Source organism: Protopterus annectens, chromosome 3.part0, assembly GCF_019279795.1.
Source record: "Protopterus annectens isolate FY-2018-M chromosome 3.part0, PAN1.0, whole genome shotgun sequence".
NCBI lineage: Eukaryota > Metazoa > Chordata > Ceratodontiformes > Protopteridae > Protopterus > Protopterus annectens.
Window position 1 is genome coordinate 726,162,586 of NC_056731.1, and position 20,872 is coordinate 726,183,457.

A 20,872-nucleotide genomic window follows, 5' to 3' on the forward strand; every position below is an offset into this window, starting at 1 on the left:
CTTTCATACCATACCCAGAGGTCACGATTGGGAGGTATTGCCACTTTATTATCGGAACAACACCCCAGACTGTGTACATCATGGGAACTTTAGGCCAGTCTTACCGGCCATTTCCAATTGTAATTGGCAGACACATGTCAATACATGTATGATAACACATATTGTCATGCAGAAGTTGATCTATGTTATTTGGACATTGGCTTCTGCTTTTGGCATCCGTTGCTGTGAGTGTTGCCAGTTACCATACACATTGCTTGCTCAGAGGCAGACTACACAATACTGCGCAGTACTGTGGTCTCCTTTAAGGACCCTGAGCCAGTGGTCGATGGTGCGGCAGCCACTGCATCAATCACATTGCCATCTACCAGTACCTACAGGACTGCATGAGCCAGTCATTCACTTACCCAACTGTGGTTCACTGTACCAATGCCAAGCATCCAGTGTGGTGTACCCCAGCCATACACAAAATGTACAACACGAGGAGGTGGCTACTACAAGGTGGAGCAGACACCTTGTGAGGTGTGACACCCTTGGTCATCATATGTGTAGACTTACACACTGTCATGAAATAGTCAGGGCACATTCCACAGATATACCTACATGGACCTGGCTAACAATCATACCACCTTCAGTTGCTATGCTGGACACCTGGGAGCTCAGTCCCACATATGCTCTGACTGGGTTCACATAGAGGTGGGGTTTACTCAACATACACACATTGCCAACATACAGGCTGACAAGTCCAGTGAGGACATCTCCACACCCTCGCCCACACATGAGGTGATGTGTGTACCACAGGTTTGTGGTCACCAAATGTTCTGTGACACACAGGTGGGACATGCTCTCTCCAGGGTAGTGGACATAGCATCGATGAGACCAGCTGGTGACCCGCTGTGTACTCCACTATCTCGGTTATGAATTGGACCCACAGTTAGGACAGCTATTTCTTTGTAGCCTCACCTCAGGTAGGGTACCCAGGTTGTGTCACATGGCAACTGTAGTCCCACGTCAGAAGGCCAATACCTCCACTGAGGCTGGTTATTACTGTCCCATTACCCTGAGGAGACCTATCTGCAAAGACATGGGGAGGGATCATACTGTGGCTCGTACATGACTGCATAGGGGACATACTTACTTTGCCTCACACACGGTTTGTCTTGTTCAGGGCGGTTCATGCCTTTAAAGCATGGTTGACATTTTCAGGACAGTCGCCGAGGCCACTGATGGGGTTGTTGCAGTCCATACAGCCTACCTCGACCTGGCAAAGCCCTTCATCACATTACCCCCCTCAGGTATCATTGATAAACCCATTGGCTGGGATGTGAACACGCATCACAGAATGTGTTGTAAACTGTCTATGTGACACAACCCACACAGTCATAGTTGCTGGCAGCATATCAGACCTACTGCCTGTCAGAAGTGGTGTCCCATGGGGCCCTTCCATGTGTGCACTCCTGTCATACACCTACATCTTCACGGTACAGGCACACACAGGGGTGCTATGGGCAACAGTGTTTGTAGATGACTGCAAAACAGGTGCCATAGTGGGACAGACATCTGACACAGATATCCTGCATATCTGCTGTCAGGGACATGCCCCACAGCTAAATGCAACGTCATGCAACATCATACCTGTGGAGAAGTACTAGGTCACCCTGTCCAGCATATAGGTGGCTGTCCACTCAGCACAGGGGTGATTACCAGGAATCAGGGGACAGTGTTGGATGGTCACCATTCATTCCACACACACGTTGCTATCGTGGTTGTGTGGGTCTTCTACATTGCCCACCTGTTGGTGCAGGGATTCACATCTACATCAGGCTAGGTCATTGTTCCCTTGTACCCATTACGTGTTACACCTATGATCTACTACATTGCCCCATTCAGACTGTATCTGACCATACACCTACAGCAGCTGGGAAGCCCACATAGGTTGATCGTTGTACAGATGCAGGATGACACCATTTTGTGTAATGCTGCCCCACATGTAGGACCCCTGCCACATCACATCACATACCTGCTGTTTGGTGTTGACCTGTGCCTGACATACAAGGCCATGTCAACCCATATGTCATGTGTATGCTTCACCTACTGTATCGGCATCCCTCAGAATCACTAGGGCAGGTGACATTTACTTTGTCACGGTCATTCATGGGATGTGTTTGGGTGACACATATATCACCCAGACAATCATTATGCTGTGGATCTACATCACAGTACATGTGAGACAGACATCCTTCCTAGCCTTGTTCGCAGCTATGTTGTCCATTGGATGGAGAATTGCAGGTATAGGCCAGGGATTACATCATTATCACTGCTTGACAGAGATACAGCAATATCATGGGTATTTCATCTGAAGCACAGAAGGTTGGCAAAGTCATCCTAACTATGGTGTAGTATTATGGCTGGGCCTGGGACGATGGCCTACCCTGTACCTATGGACGTGTGAACCTATATTCATAGTTTGTCACATGTACAATTGGCCATCCACTATAGTCTTTCGCTACTGTATATTTCTGTGGCACATGATTGTCCTCTGTATTACATGCAGGTATGCTGTGTACGTGCATACGCCACAGTTGATGACAGTGTGTCTGTGTCCCTAACACTGTGATACTGAGGACTACCACACATCCTTCACAGCATTACATGCATATGTCCATTCTATTCTTCTTTGGCCTATGGGGTGGGTGTTAAGGCAAACATTAAGCGAAACTCATTTATATATAGACATATTTGAAAACACATCCTTGCATTATATATTCTATTATGGACAAAATTTTAACTTTACGCATATCTAACAAATAATCAGAACTATATACAATACTAAACATGGAATTTAAAATTCTTGGTTCAATGAGCAAGTCATTGAATCCACCTTCTACCATCTTACAATCAATAGCCATCGTTAGTGTGATGCTTCAGCCTGTAATTTCTGAAATGTACAATGCATTTTAGGATATGACAACTATCCTGTCCTATGTAAGAATTCTAAACAGTTCTTTTAAGGTATCATTAGACTGTGAATTGACTATCTTAATCAACAGCTTTGAACATAAGATACAGTTTCAAACAGTTATGTCACAAAACATTCTATTTCAAGTAATAAGTACCTTGTGATTGCTAAATAACAGAATATTGGCTAATAAAATAATGAAGTAAATAAAAAGATTTACATTTGTCTTATAAGGATTTAAAGTAACTTACTGACCTCTTCATATCAAGTCCTTTATATTTACAATTGGTAGTAAGACTTTAGAATAAAATGTAAAAAAGGAATACAATCTCCTAAATTTAATCTTGCCAATATTTAACACTTTCAGAAGAAAATAATGTGAATGATATGTTAATAAGGATTTGTTAAATGAACTTTTTACAGATAACATTGTATGAGAGTTATGAGAAACAAAAAGAAGCTTTCTCTAAAGTTATGAATGTTGTCCCTTCTTATTATTTACTCATGTATTAAATACTGTGTTTGCCTTCTGTTAGTTTCTTACTATTTGTATATAAAAAAAAAAAAAAAAAGAAGAAGGGGGGTATATATAGTTCTAAACCATGTGTGTGACTGCATGAATCTTCCAGAAGATGCATACATGTAGAATCAATAAAATATATTATGCTTGCATGTGATTTTTAGATGATCAAGTAGTCTGAGTAAAATAATATATACACATATTGTTAGAACTATAAATATCATTGTGTCTGTTCTTTTCCCATAAAATTTATTACATTGCAAATTTATATGCCAACAGTAAACATAATACTTCATTTTTGTTTTAACAAACAGAATCAGTTTACCCCAACATTACTAAGCATTAGAAGTATTTGAAATACCTCCATGCATTTATCCAGACAGTAAAATGCGACTACTATGTTAAAAGCACATCACTGAATAGCTTTGTAAATAAAAAAAAACACTTCTAGTACCTTTTTTTTAGTAGATTCAGCTAGGATTGCATGTCTACAGTGTATAAAAGCTGATATAGCTAATTTTAGAGTCCAGTAGCTGAAATCTGATGCCTTTTTCATCGCAGAGTGTCACGTGATGATGACAAAAGTTCAAAGGTCATATATTTCCTGTTTTCACAAAGTAAATCATCTGGGGAACTGCTATGAGTGAAAAAACAGCTGTACTGCACTTGAGACACTAAATATGTGAAGCTTTTTGCATTCTAGCAAGAAAATCACCTCGAGGACAGAGTTAGCAAGATTTACATCCGTTTATGGAGGGAAAATGAAACTAAACATGCACAATCATTGAGATAAAGGTAAAAAAGAAACTGTTATATCAGGGACTTGTGAAATATCAAAACTGACAATGCCTACCTATTAATGGATACAGTAAATAAGACAGCATGCTTTAAAACATGTACACTCAGTTATAAGTGTAAAATAGTTTCTACACATTATTACTCCTATTACCATCTATTATAATAAATAACAAGTCAGAGTAAACTTGGCAAATGTATTTACACTATCCCCGTATTTCCCAGTGTACAACACTATCAAGTCAAAAAAATAAAAACACATATATTACTTTCACCTTCTATCAGCAGTTTTACTATAAGGATCTAGTGCCTCTAAGATGTTAATGACTTGGTATTATATATATTTTAATGTGCATAAGATACTGACAATACACTAGTTACAGTTAGTATTTATACAAGGTGCCACTCCAATAATCAGCAACTAGATCATGACTGAACTGCTTGTTTTTATATAAGGATTTTTATGTATAATATATATATATATATATATATATATATATATATATATATATATATATATATATATTAGAATAAGCTTTTTTACCTTAGTATTTGTTCATTTGGGTTCAAAGTATTTGGATAAATTCTGTCAAATGAGTAAGGTTACAAGTGACAATAAAAAAAAATTACTTTCCATTTAGTTTTTTCTTGGTATTTTTATCATTTGTGAATGAATTACCATTGATGGCTTGTCTTTTCAGACTAGGTAATGAAATGTCTATATCTTCTAATTTATCCAACAGTCTATTCTTTCTGAAAAACTGCTACTTCTTTGAGGTTGTTGAATATTTTTTTTCCATCTGAGAGAGTAATTTTAATTCTTGCAGGGAACAAGATCTGAGCTTTTATGTCAGCTTTCTTCAAGCTTTTGATAAGAGGGACACATTATTTACTTTTTGTTGTTGTAGTGGAGGTATAGTCATTATCAAACCTTATATTTTTCCCCTCAAATTGTATTGGATTTCCTGACCAAGCTGTTCTTAATACTAAGTCATTGCCCTGTGTGGATAAGAATTTAACTATAATAGATCTCACTGCATTAAAGTTTTTAGAAGCAGATGTGCTGGATAAAGACCTGTGTGCTCTCTCGATCCCAAATGAGAGAGATTCAGGAAGATTTAATATTTTGCATAGCCATTCATTTAAAAAAGAACCATGTTGTTTATTTCCATCTTCTCGGGTACCCCATATATTCTGACATTGTTCCTTCTTGATCTGGACTCCACGTCTTCGACTTTGTCAAGTAAATGATTATTCTGTTTTAGAAGGAAATCAATTTGGGTGTCATTTTCCATTTGTCTCCCATCAATGTTATTTACAGTTTCCTCTATGGCTGCTATTTGTTCTGAATGTTTGGTTATAATTTCCTTCAGGTCTTCTATTTGTTTCTTACTTTCCTTTTTCATGTTCTCCATAATCTTTTCTAAATTACCCATCTTCACTGAGATGTCCTAGATGCTTGAAATTATTGTGTGAAGTTCCTTTTTCATGTTACTGCCCTGAGGAAAGGCTCTTGTGTGACTCATAGTTTTGTCCAATTGTACAGGAATGCAGTATTTCTGACAGGAAATTTCTTGATACAAACTCTGAAAGTTTAATTTCTTCTTTGTAGATAGTCCACAGTACCAAGAAGTATAAATTGTGAAGAAAAATTTTGAAATTATTTAGGTTAGAACCTAAAAAATCCTGTCAGAAACAATCTTTAGAGACAGAGTATCAGAGAAGTGCTGCTAACACTTAGGCATCTTGGCCATGCCCCTGTTAAGTAACTTTCTGATGTAAAGGTTAGAAGGGTATTTAAAAAGATTGTCTTTCCCCAATTCAGGAGGGTAATCATGGCACTCCTTGACCTACAATAGTGTTGTGCAGTTATCTTTAGAGATGTTCTACCACTTGTCATTGGTATCTCTTTAGGCCAGAGAAAGGTCAGGCAGTAACAATGATACTGTATCATTTCATCAACTCCATTGACTTTGTTCAACATGATATCACATTAAAGCATGGTGTCATCTGCTACTGCAACATCTTCCAAACAGAAGAATAAAGAAGTGCCAACACAAATGTATCCATTTTTAATATTTTTAACCAAAGCTAGCACTGTAGACATTTTATCTGAGTATATGAAAGATGTTGTCTCAGATCAAAACAAATTATTTTCCAGCTCACATATTACTATGTTTATACTTAGCATTCTTATAAATGATCCTTTGAAAATATATATACTTCTTCAAAACTACTGAAAACAGCTAGTTGCATTTATGATTGTACCTTGGAGCTTTTCTCCCCAGGCCTCTGGTGAAAAAGGGTATCTGTGCCCAGTCAGACTTTCCCAGTAAACAAATGTCAATCAATCAATATATTTTCTGCAGTTTCATTGCTGAAGTCATCTGACCACTATAACTGATCCAGCTCTTCATCCCAATCTTTTAACTTGCAATGGCAGCAAAACATCCTAGCTTTTATCTAAACCAGTGATTCTTTTTTTTCCAGTTTTCACAAGTAAAAACAGAAACAGAGACACACATGCACTCATGTATACAAATGCACACACACACACACACACACACACACACACACACACACACACACACACACACACACACACACACACACACACACAGACGCATGCACGTATACACTTGTGCCTGTGAGCACACACTTATACACTCACTCATATGCACAGACACACACACACACACACACACACACACACACACACACACACACACACACACACACACACACACATAAAATGCACTCCCAAATAAACTTATAGGCAACACAGTTTACCTAGGAAACATCCAAGCAAGTAAATGACTATCCCAACTATGCTTATAGATAATTATTTATCTCTCTGAATGTTGTGTTAGTTAATTTGGCTTTTTTTTTTTTTTTTTGCTTAAGTCCATAATTTCATTCTTTTTTTGTTTTGTTTTGGTATAAAAAGATGTAAGGTCCAGAAACATGCATTAGGTAGAATGATTGTTCAATATTACACTGGAGGACTGAGGGACAGCATTCTGGAAACTGGAGTATAATTTCAAAAATCATGTTTGCACCTCTGGCGGCATTAACGTTTGCTAATGCAAACCATGACATTATTGCTCCTATCTCCACTTCCTCATTGCTTCGCATTTTCTTATTTTGTTAGCCATGCACTTTAACTGCTATAGTACTCAATGATAGCAACACAACCAGTGCTAAAATCCTGCGACTGTATTCTGTTTTCTGATGTAGACAGTGAATGCAGAACTCGCTTAATACTGATGAAGATCCCAGAACAGATGTCAGTATCACAAAGGGTGATTATACGAAAAAAAAATAAATGCCCTTTTTTTTCTTTTAAACCTAACAGCAAGAAGCTGTCCACTAAGTACTCAATTTTTTCAAATCTCACACTTGACAAACATTTCATATTACAGTGAATTCTCCACTGTGAATATTCATGAGACTTTCTTAATTTAGCAAGATACAAACTTGCAGATGTAGCTGGAGAATGGGTTCCCAATGAAGAAAGCGACAAAGTCAGTGGAATCACTCATGGGGAACTTCAACAAGTTTGCTTGAAAAAATAGCACTTGTTGATAGCAGCCATTCTGACTTTCAGTGGTAAAATTCCTTTTTCCCCAGATGCACAGGTTAACGAAAAATTTCCCTTTGATGTGTCTCAGTCTCCAAAAAGGGAGAAAGAGATCAGTATGTGCTATTTTTTATTCATTTATGCTTAAGAGCAGGAAACTGTTCGTGAAGCATGGCAGTTTATTTAGCCCTCAGAGCTATCAATATGCATCTCTGTATTCCAGTAAGCTTACTGACATGAATATTGATAAGTTTTTCTCTAGACAAAATTCAAGCTTAGCAGACTGCAGCTCAGAAAATGGCTTAGTATGTAATGCAGTCCAATGTAGAAGCCTACAAAGTGTAAAATAAATATTGCTCAGGGTGAGATTACCAGAAGGCAAGAGACAATAATCTAAGCAAAAGAAACATAATGATACGTTGTGAGAGGACACAACTCCTAATCAGTGCATGTTCTAATACTCTACTCATTCTATGAGATTTGGCTGTATAGCACTTATGCACAGTGAAGCACATACTGAGAAAAATCACTGTTACAGATGCTATTCTCTGTGATAAGAAATCATTCATTGTGCATGCAATGCACATCTAAAAACAATCACTGTCCAAGAAATATAATTAAGGAGTCCCTCAGCTCAGGACTGAATTGACACACAAAGTACATATATTAACATATGACAAACAACATTTCTGTAATTTCAGAATGGAGGAGCTATTGCTGAAACATGGGAAAAGAATGGATAGAGTGAAACTGTTTATGATGGAGCACAAATGCAGAACTCATGGTAAAATGGAAGTGTGGGAAGCTATGACAACAGTCTATACCACTCAACCATCCAGATTTTCATAGAACATCCATATTTTTGACAGATATTTTTGTTCCTTATAAAATTTGTGTATTTCTGGCAAATTGAGGATTGAAGTCATTAATAATGTCTGACATTTGAGTTTCCGACTTCATAAGTTTCAGAAAATACATGCTAATGCAAACCTTTCATGCTATATTTTTTCTAAGTTGATAAGAACAATATTTAAAATCTGTCCTTATTTTTTTGGTGCTTTGAACCCCATTACTTTTGCTGTTGTCCAGATTTCTTGAGCTAAGAGGCTGAGAGATATGAGCAATACTGTGAATCATAATGCCATTTTCTCTTCTTTTGTCAATGTGAGTGAAAGCTAAGATGTCAATGAACATTGTGAGGATGTGAGGTATTGCCAGCTATGCCAGGAGAAGTAGGGCAGTGGTTATGTAACATATGCCAGTACGGCTAGCTGGAATTATGTCATTTGTATATCAAATTGATTTGTACAGATACTTGTGTTGAAAATGTTTTTGTAAAGCTGTTTGTGTTAAAAATGTACCAACAGTGGGTCCTGACTGTATTGTAATTGATTTAATGTATATGTTTTAACAGAGGATTCTGGTATAGAAGAAGTTAATCTCAGTCCAGCTAACTCTGGAAAATAGTAAGAAATTAAATTACCTGGTTTAGGCCATAAAGCATGTATCTTACAGTTCTGATTGTAGCCAGAGACTAAATGTCTGTTGCAGAGAATGGTTTATTAGCTCCTATAGGAAGAGTGGAAGTGTTTTATGGTTTTATAGCCTCCAGATGCTGTAACATATCTCCGCAAAACTCTATCTGTGTGTATGGTAACACATATGTGCTAAATCCTGGCAGCTTCTAGCCAAGGGGGTAGTATGGAAACCAGAAGTCATATGATGAGATGTGTTTGATAGCATTCTGCAAGCAAGCTCTGTAATGATATTTTAATACTAAATGAGACTGAAGTCTCATGGCACTCAGATCCCTCACATATTTCATCTTGCCTTGCTTTGGTAAGTGACCAGGGAATAGTAATTCTTTACATCAGTCAGGAAAATATAGTGAGATTAGTTAAGTACTGTTTTTCTATATCTCTGTGAATCTCTTTGTCTGTGTTATTGTAATATTTCCCATGATTGAAACACTGGTGTTTATTGTAAACAGATATTTAGTATTTTCATATTATTTTATCATTTATTATTAAATATATTTAAACTTTTCATTGTGGCTGGTCCTTTAGAGAATATTTCAAACTTTGAGAGTGCTGATATATATTTGGTGACTCTGTGGCCACTCATGAAAGCTTTACTGCTGTAGGCAAAACACTACCATTTCTATTAGTATTAATTTCACTCAGTATAATTGGGTGCCCTTGTAAGTAGCCAGTTTTGGAGTTTCTTGTGGCAGTAAGTACCTTATAGTCTGAGCAGAAGGGGTCCTAGCTAGTAAATCTGTGCCAGCCTTTCTCAGGTGTGTGTGTCTGTGAAAATCAAATCTCAAACAGTGTGTGTCAGTGTCAGCTGCTTGGAGCAGGGCCACAAAACACTGGTTTCACAGAGAGGGTGCTGGAGGACATGGTTTGGACACTCGGCTGAGAACTCAGCTGTATAGCTGTGCCAGTGGGGAGTCTTACTGGTGACCTTGAGGGAGACAGAGAGAGAAAAATCCAGACCCTGGACTTAGTGTGTTCCCTGTGTGCTCTTAAGATAAATTGTGCTTGATGCAGATAGCTGCATCTGGAAATACTGTGTGCATCTTTTTTTGTTCCAAGTAAATGTCCCTCTCCAGTGTCAGTGGTGGGGATTCTGTCTCCTTGATTGCTGGCCCACAGAGGGGACATCACAAACACAATGGATATGTGTGTGTGTGTGTGTGTGTGTGTGTGTGTGTGTGTCTGCGCGCGCGCGCGCGCACACACACACACACACACACACACACACACTCTCTCTCTCTCACACACACACACACACACACACACACACACACACACACACACACACACACATGCATACACCTTCACAAACACAAAAAGAAGAGCAAGATCTTAATACAAGTCTTACAATTTAGCAGTCACCGACACAAAAAGTAGCATTTCATACTAAGTTTCATTTGACAGTCTACTGCAAATACTGCCCTCAGAGAAATGCTAGAATGGGAAGCGATACAAACACATATACACACATATGCTGCAAGTCTTGAGAACTTGATTAAGCAGAAATTCTAGTCCTAAATGTAAGTCCAGCCACAACATAACAGTCTAACACTTATTGCAGGTCTGTTTCACAGAAAACTTTAACCCTCACCTCTGCAAACTATTATCACTGAATGCAAATTTAGTCCTATCTTGATTCATAAGTCAATTGCTTACTCTGTATGTAATCCAAATCCTACCCATACCCCAAAGTTAAATTTAGAACAATAAAAAATTACTATGACTATAAAGTTAGAATAGGATTTTGGTAATAATTAAAAGTCAGCTTTAGTTTTAGGTTTGTAATGTAACACAAACTAAACACACAGAGCTCTATCCCAAAGCAATTTATATATTCAGTGGTATAACTAGTTCATAGTTCATAGGTTCATAAGATGACATTAGGCTATTGGCCCAGAGGCCCTTATAAACCTAGCCATGAATTTCACTTATGTTCCCTCAAAGTCAGCACCTGTTTCCCCTGTCCAGCAGAGACACAGGTAGGATCCCAGGAGTGTATTTTCTGTTTCCCATCTAGTCGTCCAGGTTCCTCTTAAAGAGGGCTAGAGAGGTACTCTGCTTGATATGAAGAGGGAGTCTATTTCACAGATGGGGGGAATCTTTGGGACACAGTTCTATCTTGCCAACAAATTCTGTTAATGTCACAGACCAGGTTAAGGCCTTGCGTGTGGGTTGCACGAGTAAAGTTTGACTTACATATGTATTGCAGCAACTCCATCAAGGCTGGGTCTGAGATGGCCTTTTATGCCAAAATATACAGCTAGTAGTGAGATGACTAAAAATGTAGTGACAAAGAGAACACATACCCTGTCACACAGATTACCCTAAATACCTTGCACTGCATTTTTTCAAGGTGCAGAACACAGATAAAGGTGAAAGGAGAATTTCATGTCCCTTTCTATATAGTCAGTTTGGTTCTACTTTCTCCATAACACTAAAAAGAACAGCACACCAGTTTTGTGGACGGACACCCATTCACCATTTAATTCAAAGGATGGCTCATTAGAGAAGAAGGGCACTCCATTTATACTGCAGTCATATGGGCACTCCATTTATACTGCAGTCATATGCCAGTATTTAAGGTAGGGTCTCAGTCATGGCACTAAACTATAACATTTAAGTTGGTGGTTTAAAGGCTGACATGCAATACAATAAACCTCACTAACATTTAATTCCTAAATAAAGTAATTGGATGACGGATAGTACTGTAGTTAACATTCGAGTCAGGTATAATATATTACAGCCAGAGTCTCGGATAAATTTAAATGAACAGACACTTTTAGCAATAAAGTGAGATGTATGATTTTATGGTCAGAGTTAAGGCAACGCATAGTACTTAGGTTAAATTATGACCGAATATCTTGTTCCTGCTTTACAAAGTATCATGTTCCTGCTTAGTATTGTATTAGACATAGTTTGCTGATTATAATTATAATTTAAGGTAGTATTAGATGACACTCCAATCCCATGTGCAAAATGGAAAAAAGGGGTTAAGAATGGATGGATGGAATAGATAACAGATTAGCCTGTAGTTATATGCAAAGCTGAATTTATACTTAAAGTGGTAATTGATTCTGGCTTTACTGATACGGCTATCCTGATGGTTCAAATACCTTTTTTCATATTGCACTGCATAAAGCAGAAGATGCGTTCTTACTAAATATATCAGTTCTATAATCCTGGAACTATATTTTCATCATATAAACTGAAATCTTTCAGTAGTTGCTCTTTTATATAAGCAAGACTAATTAATATGCAATAGAAATACATTTCATGGGTAAGGTAATAGAAACTGTTAGACATTATATCATGCGGATATATATAAAATATATTGTCCAACATGAATGCATGTTATTAGATAAAGAACACATACCTTTAAATACAAATAACTAAATCAGTGATTCACATCTTGTGTGCTGCATAAAGTTATACAGAAAGCTAAGCAAGCGACTATAGACCTTATGAGGATAGACTACAACTATCTGCCTGTATATAATATTTATTACATCTTCGGACATTACATTGTTTTCAGAGAGTTGTGAAATGTCTGATATAACTTAAGAAATATATATCAGTAAAAGTGAAGGAATATATTTGTTTGTAGGTTCATAGGCTCATAGGTGTGTATAGTAGGCTAATGGCCACTAGGACCATTATAAGCCTAGCCATGCAATCCAAATGTGACTCACAAATTTGATTTATATAGGTTGTGATTTCTTGACTGCCTCTGTCCATCAGAGACATAAGATCCAGACCAGTGGTGAATTTCTGATTACCCATCAGTTGGTCCAAGTTGAAATTGAAAGGAGATAGGGAAGGTCTCTGCTTCATATGGCTGGGGAGCCTGTGCCAGAGAATGGGAAGTCTCTAAGAAACACATTTGTCTCTCCAACATGTCCTATTTATGTTGCAAGCAAAAATTAGGTCTTGTTATCTAGTAGTTCTGCTGCTGTTTGTTTGGTGGATGTGCAAAAGATTCATCAAAACAAGGTGCAGGGATGTTCTGTAAGACAGGAAAAAAATCATCTCTCAGAAGTCTCTCTGATACTGTGTAAAGAGATACGGCTTTGAAGTGATCAGTGTAGCCCATTTTGTTTACTTCCTTTATTCTTTTTGTAAGGAACCTTTGTGGATGTTCCAGTTGCTGCACTTATTTGGTCAGGTACATGCCAAAGGGGGATATTAAACTCAATATTGGGTCTGATGAGAACCAAGAGCAGTGGGCCTAGCTGCCATGCCCTTGCTTATAAGTTAAGCAATATAGAAAGATTTTCTTACTACCTTAGACATGAGCTAGTCAAAGGCTAGGTTGCCATCTACAGATCCCTGACTAGTGAATCAACTCTTATTTATTTATTTATTTATTTATTGACATTTGATTACTGGAAAAGCCCAACTGGGTAGAAGCCCATTTTAAGTGGAGGCCCAGAGAAAAAAGCTTAAAGGGTGCTTTATTGAGGATGCAGTTACCTGGGGTGGTAGACTTCACAAAAGGCACTATAATGCATTTCTTGATATTGAGTTAAAAGCCATTGCTTTAACACCACATGTTTGTCTGTATTAGACCATCCTGAAGGGTGTTCTTATCTTGGGGCATTCAATGACTGCTCCCAGTTTGCAATCATCTGCAAACTTGGTCAGACAAAAAGATTTATGCCAAAGAAGAGTGAGCCCAGCATAGAGCCCTGGGGGACTCCACTGGTGACTGGTCTCTTTGTGTAGGTGACTTCACTGATTCCTAACCTTCTGGATCCCATCAGTGAGCCAGCAAGCAATCCAGCATGTTATAAAGGGGGTTTATACCTAGTTCCATGAGTTTATTGACATTGTGGGATAATGTATCAAATGCTTTAGCTAGATCTAGGTAGGCAGCATGCACCATTTTTCCCTCATCCATTGCCTGAATGACCTTTTCAAAAAGTCTGCCAGATTCAGTAAGCATGATCTGCTTTTGACAAATCCAAACTGGGATAGATCCAATGTCTGGAGGTCTCCTATCTCCTTCTTGATAATGTTCATGATAATTCTTGTCATGCCTTTGCAAATAAGGCTAGTCAGACTAATGGTCCTGCAGTTGCCAGGATCTGTTGAAGGTCTTCCCTTATGAAGGGGGATGGCAATTGCAGCCCCTTCAAGTGGAAAAAGGTCCACTTTAAGACTATAGTTGAATAATGACTCCAGGGTTCCTGATAAGTCATATTTTAGACTATTCAGGAGGCAACATGTGATGTCATTGGGGGCCATTGAGGCAGTGTTCTTGGCTTTAGTAAATGCAGCCAGTACATGCTCTCTAGTTTTAGCTGGAGGGGTTATGTTTGATGGTATTTTTGAGGAGATGGTTAGGGTGAGAGGGGATAAATTTGGAACTGAATGTATCTGTTAGCAAGCTTGCTATAATGCCAGGCTCAGTGAATATGGCACCATTAACCACCAGTTCAGCACTTTGCTGTGTACTGCACTTGAGATTTCTGACTAGCTGTAGAAAGCCTTATGCTTATCTTTCACTTGGAAGGCACTCTTAACTGCAATGTTTGCTTTGCTTGACCTAATCATCCTCTTAGTTGCCTATTTTCTTTGAAAATAAAGTTTCTATTTTATGGGAATTACCTTTCCTGATCTTTGCCGTATGTGAATTAATTTGATTTATAATCAAAATGGAGATTGTAAGCCATTAAACACACTAAACACACACACTTTATCATAGAACAAAACTGTTTTAATTGCACTCACCAGATTAGTGAATAGATAATTAGGGTATTTCAGATATGCTCATGTAGTTATAAGGCAGTACCTGCCACATATTCCATAGGACACACATTTTGCACATTTACTGCATTTATTTAAATGTTAATCTGTTAGACCCAAGTATGTCTCTTACAAGCTGTCTCTAACATCATTTCCTGGTTAAGTGAGTTTTTCAGAATGCAGGAAATTGAAGACTGAAGGAAGGAAACCAAACTTTGTACTGCAAGCTGAAACTCATTAGTAACTCATAGCTCTTACCCACTACAATGAACTGCCAGACAAACAAAAATGCATATGTTTTTCTATAAAAATATGCTCTTGGCCTAACAAAAGACCACTACAAGTAATGCAACAACATCTGCCAATGCCATGAAGTGAATATAGTGGACAGTTTACAAAAATGTCTGCCTACCTGCTTAAAGCAAGACTTTGTTATCTACATATAATGTACAGCAAGCAACATCTGTGTGTGCAACATAACTCCAGCTAGTTTCATGTATTACTACAAACCAAACTCAGCCAAGATGCATCATTACATCAATACAAAGAGCACTCCTGTTATACTATAACTGGGAGCTAAATAAAGTAGTTGAAGCTCAAAGTACTGCTTAACAGAGTGTAAGAAAAACAAGAGGAAACCTATTCCAGAACAAACACTTGAGCTGCTTTATTTCTTGTATTTATATCTGTGTGATATACCTCCTATCAGATTCTACAAGGTAAAGAGAGAATATTTATTAACAATTGCTTACTTTATAGATTTTCAAGAACTGCCCACAGATAAGGCCATTTACATGATGTACACGGTCTAGCATTCAGGTTCTGACTATGTGAGAGCAAAGAAGAAAATAGTTATTGCGTTTGCTCATGTTTTCAAAATTTTTGACAAGATGTGAAAAGATGAGAGAATGCAAACAACAGGCACCTTACAGTTATCACTGCTAGCTTAACAGACCAGTAATATCATTAAAAATTTAAAGAGAACCTTAACCTATGTAAAGTAGCTTAGCAGCTTTTCAAATGAAGCTGTATTATGCAACTCTTTTCAGTATTAGCATTACACACCCCACAACCCAAGTCCATCCTAACATCACATGTGACACATCAAGATTATAGCTACAAAAAATGTGTGTGTGTGGGGGGAGAATAGCAAGAATAAATGTTATAGATTCATTTTACTAATGAGATTAAACCATTGCATTGACTATCCTGTTATAAGTGATGTAGAACACAGGGCAGACTGTTAAAAACTATTGAGAGTATTCCACACAACAAAGATCAGGTGGCAAACCCAGAACTAACATTCCGGAATAAAACATTATATCTCTTGCTCTTACTTTGCACTTTAGTATTGCCAGGTATGATTTGTGCATGTTCTCAAGCATTTATTGTCTCAGCTGATTGATAATCCATGTTTCTGTCAAACTTAGTTATCAAGCCATTACCATTAGAAGAATTTACTTATTATTTGAAAGAAAAATATGTTCTGACTTTTTCCATTAAGTATGGCATTTACTCAGACCATCCTTTCATTGTAATATCTTTCAGCATCTGCATTTCTAAGCCCAAATCAGTGCATCTCTGGATTTTTTCTAAGTACTTGTTATTACCTCTTCTAAATAAAGAAATGCATCAGGCATCATAATGTATACCCCCTCCTTCATCAAGTCGCATTTTCTTTACCAGGAATACATAATACTTAAATATACCTCCTATACATTAACCCACACACAAAACATTTCATCTACCTTACTCATGCATATACAAATTACATTCATAATCCATGGCAATTGCAACAGTCCAGTGGACACCATCATAGTGCATTTAGTACACCATTTCAGTCTCATATTGGAATATATTCACCCAATATTTATGTAGAACAGCTTACTCTGTGCTAGACAGACATACCCTCACCTTCTCCACCATACTTGAACATTTTCAAATATCTCACACACACAACATCCACTCGGCCATCTAGCCCCCTCCTTTACTTGTACTGAAGTGAATCTCCTTCCCTACCTGTTTCCTACTAGCCCTTGTCAGTCAGTCATCACCCCAACAAGCATCCCCATAACATTTACTATTCATATTTCTCTACCATAAGTCTACCCATTCCCAACAATCATTTAATCTGCTGTGTTTATGTCCTGCATGCTATCTCCCCCATTCACTCAGCACCTTCACCCCTATCCTCAGTTCCCAATCTTTCTCCCATTTTTTCACTATTTCCATTTTTCCACTTTAAAAACCAACTTAAACATACTCACCTCATAAATACCTCTCTAGGGTTCTCCATCCTTACTACCAAGCATCCAGACCAATCAATCCAATGTCAGTCAGTCTCCCACATGACATCTTGCATCTCTGAACATGTCCATAAGTAAGCAAATGTTTCCCAGTGCTACCTCATATGCCTATAATTTATACCTATGTGCCCACATCACTAATACTTGTCATCCTTAATATTCTACCCTTCTTCATACACCCTCTTTGTGGTCCTGTGACATCTGTAAACCACCTTCATCTGTAATACATAAATCAATACTGCACCTTTCACCTTAAAATTTACCATACCCTGTCAGCCTCTCATGCCTCATCTTCTGTGGCTCATTGAGTTAATAAACTTTCAAAACTTGTCTCCAATTTATTTATTTCAAACTGTTATAAATTCTTCCTATCCCATTTTTACTCCTCTTTAACCAGTCATTAACCACCCTCTTTTCCATTTCCAATTCCACCTCTCTTTGCCTCCTTTATCCATCATATTGTTTCCCCAGTCAACCTTAACAACATTAAATAATAACCAAGTTCTTTTCTCCATACTCATCTTACATAGGCCAAATTAAAGTATATACACATCCCACTCTCCATCTGAGGATAACAAATCACCTTCTAAATGTGGTATTTTTTCTCTCTATCAACTCAGTATTTCAACAAAAATGTTCTAATTCTCCTCAATCAACACCTCCACAATTCTCAATCTCTTAGTCTTTCCCAATTAAGCTTTAACACCACACAGTCTTTCCACCCCACTATGCATTTAAGTTTCAGTATATTCTCACTTTGTCAGCTACCTTCTTCCTACTCACCTTCATGCTCTACCCATTGCAATGTTATACTTCATACTTTACCCAACTACTTTTCATATCCATATTGACTACCATTATGTAGCTCCTAAAATTTGCTTCTAACTCCTTCTACCCTAAATCTACCCTTACCTATTCTGTTCTTCCTTTCACTCTGAGCAAAGTAGTCATAAATTCAGAACACTACCTTTGAATTTACCTTTTTTGTCTTCCTAGTGGGCTATTACATGCTGAACTAAATAGATCACTAGAGGAAGCAACATCCTTCCAAATACCATTATCTTCCCTAAATTTCTTACTCACTCATCTGTCCAACATATTTCTAATCTTAACACATAGCTTGCTCCAATTTGTTTCTTTTATTTGTTTTATTTATTGTAATTTGTTAACCAGGAAAGTCCATTGGGCCAAGATGAGCCCTTTTTCAATGGAGGCCCAGGGTGAAGAGCTCACAAGTACATTCATACAAAAATATCAGCAATAAGTACAAAGAGTTAATACAGTATATTACAAAAAACAAACTCAGCAGTAGTTAATACATAATGTAATACAAATTAAAAGAAGCAAAAGATTTAGATACAGTAGCAGCAATAAGATATTTGGTATGACATAAAGTAGTACTGAACCATAAAGTTAGAGTATGCATTATATCTTGGGTGGCAGACAGATGCCTATACAAGCTAGGGTGTAAAAGTGGGAGAAGATAAAGGGCGAGAAAAAGGAGGTGTGAGTTAGATAGAATTTAGAGGCAGAAAGAACTGAAGGATGGGAGAGTGGTAGTGGGAGTAGGAGTCATAGGTTGGAAGTTAGGAGGGGGTGAGAGCAGGAGCACTCCCATGTAGTAGAGAGATATGAATGGAGCAAAGTCTTAAAAGAGGAAAGATTCTGTGTAGTTCAGAGTTGAGGAGGAAGTGAGTTCAATTTTCATGCAAGAGAGAAGGATAAAAAAAGTTGCCCTGCGATACACTATGGTCTCTGAACTTCAAGAAGGTTTTGATTATTGGATCTAAGTGTTCGATCAGAAAGGTGCATAGTAAGGATGGAGGACAGGGAGGGCTTTTGGGATGGGTTGAAAATGAATTTATGAGCAGTGGAGAGTTGAATATAAGAGAGCTAATTAGGGAGTTCAAGCCAGTTCAGGGAGTGTAAGGAGTCACAGTTGTGGGAGGAGGACTTTCAGCTGGTAGCAAACTTGGAGATTTTATTGTAACAGGATGCCAGTTTAGCTCTGAGAGTGGCTTGAAGATTGGTAAGGAGAGGGGCTCCATACATGAGAGAGGGAAGGAGGTATGTGGTAGACAGGGTATGCTTGGTTGAAAAAGTGAAGTAGCGATTATAGCGATAAAGCATTCCAAGTTTCTGGTAAGTTTTTTGATGTTGGTTTGAAGGTGAATGTCAAATTTTAGTTGTTTATCAGTAAGGACACCTAGAAGCTTAGTTTGGGAGATTATTTTGATAGGAGTCTTATTATGGCTTAGTATAGAGAAAGAGTTTATGTCTATTTTGATGTTTTTAGAAGGGGTAAAGATCATGATTTTGATTTTGGATGCATTAAGAGCTAAGTGATTATTTAGCATCTATGTCTCAGTGCTGTTGAAGGCAGCTTGTTTTTTTTCATGAGTTTTGGAATTGAGTCAGCAGAGCAGATAATGGTAGAGTCGTATGCAGTAATAAGTAGTTCTCTTGCTGTCCCTATTCTGAAGCTAAGGGTGTTGGTGTAGAACTATGGTAGTATTTTGTTGAGGAGGTGGGGGGAAGGGCTGAAAGCTGTACAAAAGAAACTGAGACATCTGTACAAGACAAATACTTCAAAATTAAGGCTGCAGTAAGGTGAGCAACCAGAGATGCCACAACCCATTCTTATGTAAGAACTTAGATACTGCGCTTGTCAAGAGTTGTACAGTGAGCCTGTTGATGTCTCTCCAAATCAAAGCTATTCTGCAGCAGAAATTAAACCAAAATAAAGGTGCAAATAGTCTTGTTAAATTCTTCAGGTATAGCAGAATGCGGAAAAAAAAAACAGGTGGATATGTGGACTGTGCCAGAGTTAAAGTGGTTCTAAGAACTGATAGGTTGCGTTATTATTTTTTAATGTGTACCAAAGCTTTAATTTGGACTTAAATAGCCCATGACATGGCAAGTATGCTTGAATAAGGTTTCTTTACATGATTACTTTAAAGTAATGCATGGTCTCACAGGAATAATCTGCTGTATTTGTAAAAATATATTAAATCAGTTCACATGTGGGAACTTTCAGTAACCAGTTGACATTACTTTATTTTTTCATTGAAAATGTGGGAAGCTAAGTAGGGGACATATACTTCTTAATGGTTATAAGCTTGCAACAGTGCATAGCATGGAATGCGGTATAAAGAAGTTATAAAGAAATCAGTGTAACAGAATGCAACTTAGAGGCTAGACCACAACTACTGTCTCTGCATGTTATTTATTAAGCTTCATGACATTGCACATTACAATTGCATGAGAATTGCCACAGTGCACCAGCACAAAATGGTTACAATGCTGACAATGTGCCAGTGCACACTACCAGCTGTGCTGGCTAGAAAAACTGCCAGTTTAATTTTCTGCACTGTCTTTGGCTCAGAAATTCTAGAAACACACTTTCAAACATGTGCATGTGCGCACCCACGC